Here is an 8,249-nt window from a genome sequence, read left to right as displayed (position 1 = left end):
GATTGCAGTCAACCAACATCTATGCTGACCATATACTTGGCTAAAAATATAAGTAGCCATATTGTTTATGTATTCAGTAGTTTACTTAGTTGGTTACTCCCCCATTTATCCTTCTCCCCTAAAGAATGCTGAAGGAAATAATTTGTGGTGGGCTCGTTTCTTTTTATCCTTACTAAGGGAGACCATATCTGTGTTGTTGTCTATATAAATGGGAATTCCTTCACAAGTCTGTCCACACAACACACACTAGTGAGCTTTTGGCTAACCCTCTCTAGCTTGTGAGACAAAATGAAGCGTTCAATGGCCCTTTTTGCTCTCTTTGCAGCCGTTGCCTTGGTTGTGTACGTTGCAGAAGGAGGGAGAACACTGCTTGAAGATGGGGTCCAGAATTACGACCATGGCCACCATGACCATGATGGGCATGGCCACCATGACCATCATGGGCATGGCCACCATGGGCATGGCCACCATGGCCATGGGAATGGTTACCATGGCCATGATGGCCATGACCATCATGGAAAGCCATAGTGTGGTATGCCTAGTTATTATGAGATGGTATGGCAGTTTGTCTCATGCTAGTAATGGGTCCTCCACAAAGGTATAAGAATAAGGAGTCTAGAACATGTCACTAGATGGTTGTAGATGATAGTGCTGTGTTGTACAAGTTGCATTTATGAGGGTGTATCCTCATTGTATTTCCTCCTTTGCATATAGCAGGAGATAAATAAATAAATGTTTCTTTTGTGTTTGAAGGATATCTTTGGGTTTAATACTTTTTCACTTTTGTGGTCTTTTCTTTTTCTTGCTGGTGATAATGGAGATGGGCAAAGGAACACACCAATCAGCATTTTAACTCAAGAATAGTTACTGAATATATATATGTGTGTGTGTGTGTGTGTGTGAGAGAGAGAGAGAGAGAGATTTTAGAACTTCAATTGAATTGGGATTTAAACTGGCCAGTTCAGTTTGGATCAAGACATAACTAAATCCAAGAACCGTCAAATCTGGCCTTGAATTTCGGCATAAGTTAGCATACATGAATCTGATTAGCTTTCTATACTTATTGGAGCTAAATTTCATGAGTGAACTTGCATAATTGGATTCCGATCTCTTTTCACTAGAGGTGAGCACTGGCCGGCCGGACTGACTTGATTGACCTAATCTATTAGAGATAAATAGTTCAGGCCCCAGGCTTGGGCTGAGTTTGGGAAGTACTTAACAAAGAACTCAGCACCAAAAATTTGCTGGAATGGGTACTTTGTAAAGTACTTGGCCCAATCACGGTATCTGCTTTCGTCACTGCATGCTCAATACTAGCTCACTAGATAGCGCCAGTGCCCGGGTAAATGAGTTAACCACACAATTCAGTTCCACTCATCCCCTATTTCATCCATATCTTCATTTCCCCATCTTGAGATATCATCGATGCAAGTTGTTCTGATCAAATCTCACCTCATGGAGGTGATCCACATGGTTCATTTAGTAAATATCAACATTTGAATCACTATAGGATTGTATGGCAATTAAAAAAAAATCAATGGATATAAACATTCCAAAATTTGTTGATTTAAAAATCATATTTTTTGTCAAGAAAATGCAAACCAAAGGATAATTCCTATCAAATTGGCCATGATGAATCCATCTATGCCGTCAGATTTAATCAAAACAACTTGCATCAATGAGATCCTGTATGGGGTATGATAGGGAAGACATAGGGGGTGAGCTGATTTGCCCAAACGTCCAATTGGTCTTCCTTAAGTGCCTATTTATAATCTTTGCCCTTGTTTAGAAGCTTTTCTATAAAAGTGAACATAAATAGCATTTATAAATATTTAGAAATGTAAAATAGAAACAAAGTTGACTGTTTAGATAATTTATTTAAATTAAGCATAATTGTTTTCGGATGAACCCTTTCTTTTTTTTTTCCTGCAGGATGGAGATTTGATGCTTCTCCTTGTTCCATTTGGAAGAGTTTTTATATTATTCAAAAGCACCAACTCAAGCACAGCATGAGCCTATGATGAGCCAGCTTTCGGGTGACCTTTGAGCTCACAATGAGCTAAAACAACCAATGCTTGAACTAGGGCTGGGAGACAAGCAGCTGATCTGCTATTGGCTTGGCTTCTGTTCGGTCATAAAGAGCTTGTTTGAGTTTATAAATTGGCTCGGCTAGCCAAACACAAATAATAGGTAATCAGTTCGGTTTGGCTTGTAAAAGCTCCTTCAATAGTAATAAATATATTTTAGATATATTTTACATCATATAACACATTGTAAAACAAATAATTGAAGTATTTGGTTTACAAGCAATAGTTTTAGAGATAAAATCTTATTGCTTACAGCACTGAAACAAATTTTTTTGCAATCCTATTACTACCAGCTCTTAAACAATATTTTTTTTTCTGTAAATGAGCCAGCTCCATCTCGTGCTCATTACGAGCTTGAACAAGAATGAGCTATTCAATTCCTTTAAAAGAAAAGAAAAGAAAAGAATGAGCTATTCAATTCCTTTTAAAACAAAGAAAAGAATGAGTTATTCAAGCTTCGCTGGTTCGGCTCTTTCACCAGCCCTAGCGACGTTCGGTTCATTTACCTACGGTAGCCATATGTCCCTTACCAACGGCTATAACTTTGAAATATATAGCATGTTAATTTGTAGACAATCATCATTTTCATATTTTATTATAATCAAAAGCATGGTAGCATGAAACATACAAACCTCGATGGAAATGTGTGAAGATAATGAGGAAGTAGAGGGAGGGAGTTTATATAGAGAACAAAAAAGCTCCCTACCCTAATGTTCTAGTCCTTTTTCCACTAAGAAGGGTTGCACTGGTGGTTACAATAATTTCAAACAGAGAAAGGTTCTATAGAGACCGCTCACCTGAAAATAGCTACAAAAATTATTAAGGGTGGTTGTGGTCTTGGGATTGCCTTGTCAACTGAGTTCGCTGCTTTGGCTGTTCAAAGGGCAGACTTCAGAAGATTGAATTATCCCATAAGGAAGAAGTCTATCAATCTGGATTCACACTATGAACAACTAATAGTGTGATTAACATCCTTTTGTTAAGTGTGATGTGCATGCTAGCAAGTATTGTGAAAAAACGAAAAAGAGATTCGAGTTTAATTATCATTAGAGAGGGATTATTGGTGGAAGTCAAGACCAAAAGATTGTATCCTTGAGGATTCTAGCAACCTAGCTGAGTTGAGATTAGTCCAACCTAGCTTGAGCCTAGCAGCTTAAATACAGTTGCACCTCATTGACTTGACAAGATGTGGGCTACGGTTTTTGGCCTACGCACTTAATCGGTCAAGTTGGTTTGAGTTTCAAGTACATGATTGAATCAAAGAAAGACTGAATTTATGGTGAAGATGGATAAATAGTGTACTATGCTTGCATTAATGAATTAGATCCAAGTAACACACACAGGCCATAATTCGCTTTTTGAGTACCCTAAATTAGTCAATGTACACTAGATGATCTTAGTCTAAATATGGTTGGCTTTGGCCAATCGTGGAAACTGATTTATGTTCATTAGAGATGCAAACACGTCTGACCTTTGACCTGGTTCTCAAGTCCATTAGAGATGCAAATGGGTCGGACATTGAACCCGAGTAGAGCGGTTCTAACTCGAACCATTTCAACTATTCCACATGAAAATCAATACATTTTACCCATTTAAAATGGATCCAGTACCACGATGTGTTATATCATATCCGGACCTAGACTCTACTATGAGATCTGAGTCAGATCGATCCGTACTTTCTTTATCTCTCTACAATTCAGGTCCATGTTGGGTCAAGGTTGATGAGCCATATCCAACCCATTTGCATCCCTAGATTGTCTCACCCGCATTCAGGAGAAGGCCAATCAATTTGTACAAACAGCTCTTGGCTCGTGGTTGAACCAAATTCGGTACCAACACATGGACTGGGCCCACTTACATGTTTTACTCGAAGCCAAATAATCTTTCAAAAAAAAAGGACGATATTTAATAAAAAGGTTACACAACTAGGAGATTCTTGCAGAAGAGAAAGAAAAGGTCTAAAACTGAGGTCATGCATTGAAAAGAACCAAAGAGTAAAAAGTGGGTTTGGTCCATGATTGGTCACCCTCTTCCCATTATTTATTATTGTTTGACGATGATGAAGAAATTGTTTGTCACCAAAATCGTTCCAATGTTATTCCAAACTTACATGCTAACCCACTACAAGAAATCTGTGGATTAGCGATGGTCATAATCCGTCGTTGATCCGTGACAAATCTATCGCTGAACAGTTTAGCAACGAATAACTTTCATCACAATTTTCTAGTCGCTAATTAGCGATGGAAAATATATGTTTCTACTTTCGACGCTAATTTGCAATGAATTAGAGAATGTCATGATTCATCGCAAGGTTGTCGTTAATCCACAGAGATTTGGTTTTGCAATAGATACACATTCGTCGCTAATTTCGTTGCTACATTAGCGATGGAATTAGCGACAGATTACAATTCATCACAAAACATCGACCGATTCAGTTTTTCGATAGATAAATATCCATCCCTAATCTGTCGCTAAATTGAAAGCCAATACTAAGTAGCGACGGATAATATCCATCGCTAATCCGTCTAAAAAAAATATAAAACAATTAAAAAACAATTATTTGAAATATAAATATCGAGAAAAATTTTCTCGTTATATAATTTATATATCCTGTGTATAAAAAATAAAGTACACATAAAAAAATACATATACAAAGCAGCTGAAACAAATTTAACACAAGATACACGGTGAAAAAATTTATCGATCCACTATAATCCTCGCCAAGTTTTAATTATTTACAAGTGAACATTTATAAAGAGTTTCTTTTGAAACAACAAGAAGGTACAATAAATTCAACACATAAATCTAATCATCGCCAAGATTCTAAGCATCATCTTCTTCATTGTCTCGATCTGCCCCTTCATCCATGACTCCATTAGCTCCTCTACGCTGATTATCTCCAGCATCCTACAAGAGAAAAGAAAGGTTAGTATTGATAAACAAAATATAATAAAATAAATTATATACAATGCACCAAATGTAAGACAATCAAAGTAACATGAATGAATTACACATAGACTAGCTAGCAATAAAGTGAAGGACATTAACAGAATTCAAATATGTGTTCTAAGGCTGACAGAAAAAAATTCATAGTGATTCAATCATGCAGATGTGTGTTCTAAGGTTGTCAAAAAAATATCATAGTGATTCAAGCATGCATATATTTGTTATAAGGTTGTCAAATAAATGACTTTTGTATCACAATCATGCTTATATGTGTGCTAATATTGTCAAAAAACTCTCATAGTGATTCAATTATGTATATATATGTTCTAAGGTTGTCAAAAAACTTTCATAGTGATTCAAGCATGCATATATGTGTTTTAAGGCAGTCAAACAATTTCATAGTGATAAAATCATGCTTATATATGTGTTCTAAGGTTGTCAAAAAAATATCATAGTGACTCAAGCATGCATATATGTGTTATAAGGTTGTCAAATAAATGTCTTTTGTATCACAATCATGCTTATATGTGTTCTAATGTTGTCAAAAAACTCTCCTAGTGATTCAATTATGCATATATATGTTCTAAGGTTCTTAAAAAACTTTTATAGTGATTCAAGCATGCATATATGTGTTCTAAGGCAGTCAAACAATTTTATAGTGATGAAATTATGCTTATATATATGTTCTAAGGTTGTCAAAAAACTTTCATAGTGATTCAACCATGCATATATAAGTGTTCTAAGGTTGTCAAAAAACTTTCATAGTGATTCAATCATGCATATATGTGTTATAAAGCAGTAAAAAACCTTTCATAGTAATGGAATCATGCTTATATGTGTTTTAATATTGTCAAAAAACTTTCATAGTGATTCAATCATGCATATATGTGTTATAAGGCAGTAAAAAACTTTCATAGTGATGAAATCATGCTTATATGTGTTCTAATGTTGTCAAAAAACTCTCATAGTGCTTCAAGCATGCATATTTATGTTTTAATACAACAACAACAACAACAACTACGCCTTCATCCCAAAACAATTGGGGTCAGCGATATGAACCAAAAAAGAAATTCATTTTGGGTCTTCCACATGAATCCTTTTCCTCCAATCATTTCTATCCAACGCCATGTCCTCGGTGAGGTTCAAAGCATTCATATCCTTTCCTATCATCTCCATCCAAGTCTTCCTAGGCCTACCCCGACCTCTTTTAACTAATATATTTTCCCATTTCTCCAACCTTCTAACTGGAGCATCGTTAGGCCTTCGCCGAATATGTCCAAACCACCGTAAACGATTCTCTCGCATCTTATTTTCAATGGGTGCAACACCTACCTTCTTACGTATCTCTTCGTTCCGAATCTTATCTTTTATTGTATTTCCACACATCCATCTAAGCATCCGCATCTCAGCTACACTCATTTTTTGAATATGATGTCTCTTGGCAGCCCAACATTCCGTACCATATAGTAAAGCGGGTCTAATAGTCGTCCTATAAAACTTTCCCTTCAACCGCAATGGCATTCTACGATCGCACAGCACTCCAGTAGCACTTTTCCATTTCATCCACCCAACCTTTATCCTATGATTTACATCTCCATCAATTTCTCCATACTTTTGAATGATGGATCCCAAATATTTGAAATAATCATTCACCGGTATATCTTGGTCACCAAGCTTCACTACACTCCCATCACTACTTCGTTGCTTACTAAACCGACATTCCATATATTCAGTCTTACTCTTACTCAACTTAAAACCTCTAGCTTCCAATGTCTGTCTCCATAATTCTAACTTAGCATTAACCCCAGCTCTAGACTCATCAATCAAAACAATATCATCAGCAAACAACATACACCACGGTACATTTTCTTGAATTGATCTCGTAAGCTCATCCATCACTATCGCAAATAGGAAAGGGCTTAAAGCAGATCCTTGATGTAACCCAACCGTTATCGGAAAATTGGTTGTCACCCCTCCACAAGTGCGGACATTGGTTACTACTCCTTCATACATATCTTTAATTATACTAATGTACTTGAGAGAAACACCTTTCTTCATCATTGTCCACCAGAGAACGTCCCTAGGTACTCTATCGTATGCCTTCTCTAAATCAATAAAAACCATATGCAAATCTTTGTTCCTCTCTCTATATCTTTCAATAAGTTGTCTAAGAAGATGTATAGCTTCCATAGTTGATCTTCCAGGCATAAAACCAAATTGATTCTCCGATATCATGACAACCTTCCTCAACCTAGACTCAATCACCCTCTCCCAAAGTTTCATAGTATGACTCATGAGTTTTATACCACGATAGTTTGTGCAATCTTGTATATCACCCTTATTCTTATATAAAGGCACCAAAGTACTCTTCCTCCACTCATTCGGCATCTTATTTGTTCGCCAAATCAAGTTAAAAAGATTTGTCGACCATTCTAAACCTTTCTCTCCCAAGCATTTCCAAGCCTCGATAGGTATACCATCTGGGCCAACTGCCCTTCTTGATTTCATTTTCTTCAAAGCCTCTGCAATTTCTTTCTTTTGAATCTTGCGCATGAAGTCACGATTTATCTCATGAAAAGAAATGGAGAAGTCTCCAAGATCTTGAGCATGACTATCATTAAATAGCTTATCAAAATAATCTTTCCATCTCTCCTTAATCTCCTCATCTTTGACTAAAACCCTTTGCGTTTCATCTTTGATACATCTAACCATACCAAAATCCTTCGATTTCCTATCTCTCATCTTTGCAAGCTTATAAATATCCTTCTCGCCTTCTTTGGTATCCAACTTGTCATAAACCTCCTTATATACCTTAGCCCTCGCGTTTCGAACAACTTTTTTAGCTTCTTTCTTTGCTATCATATACTTCTCCAAATTCTCATTATCACGACTCTTACTTAGATTTCTATAACACTCTCTTTTAACCTTAATAGCTAATTTGACATCCTCGTTCCACCATGATGTATCCTTACCTAGTGGTGCACCGCCCTTAGACTCACCCAATACCTCCTTAGCTACTTTTCTCATACCACCCGCTATCTTATTCCACATTGATTCTGAATCCTCCTCGAGACACCAATCAACTTCCTTAACTACCTGCTCTACAAACATTCCTTGTTTAGCTCCTTTCAGTGCCCACCACTTAATTCTAGGATCTATCCTATGTCTATCCCTTTTGCGGCATTGTCTAATTCTAAGATCTAAAATTAAGACTCT

The sequence above is a fragment of the Nuphar pumila genome, chromosome 5 (assembly GCF_984573655.1).
Source record: "Nuphar pumila chromosome 5, dmNupPumi1.hap1.1, whole genome shotgun sequence".
NCBI classification, from domain to species: Eukaryota; Viridiplantae; Streptophyta; class Magnoliopsida; order Nymphaeales; family Nymphaeaceae; genus Nuphar; species Nuphar pumila.
This window is presented reverse-complemented; position numbering follows the sequence as displayed.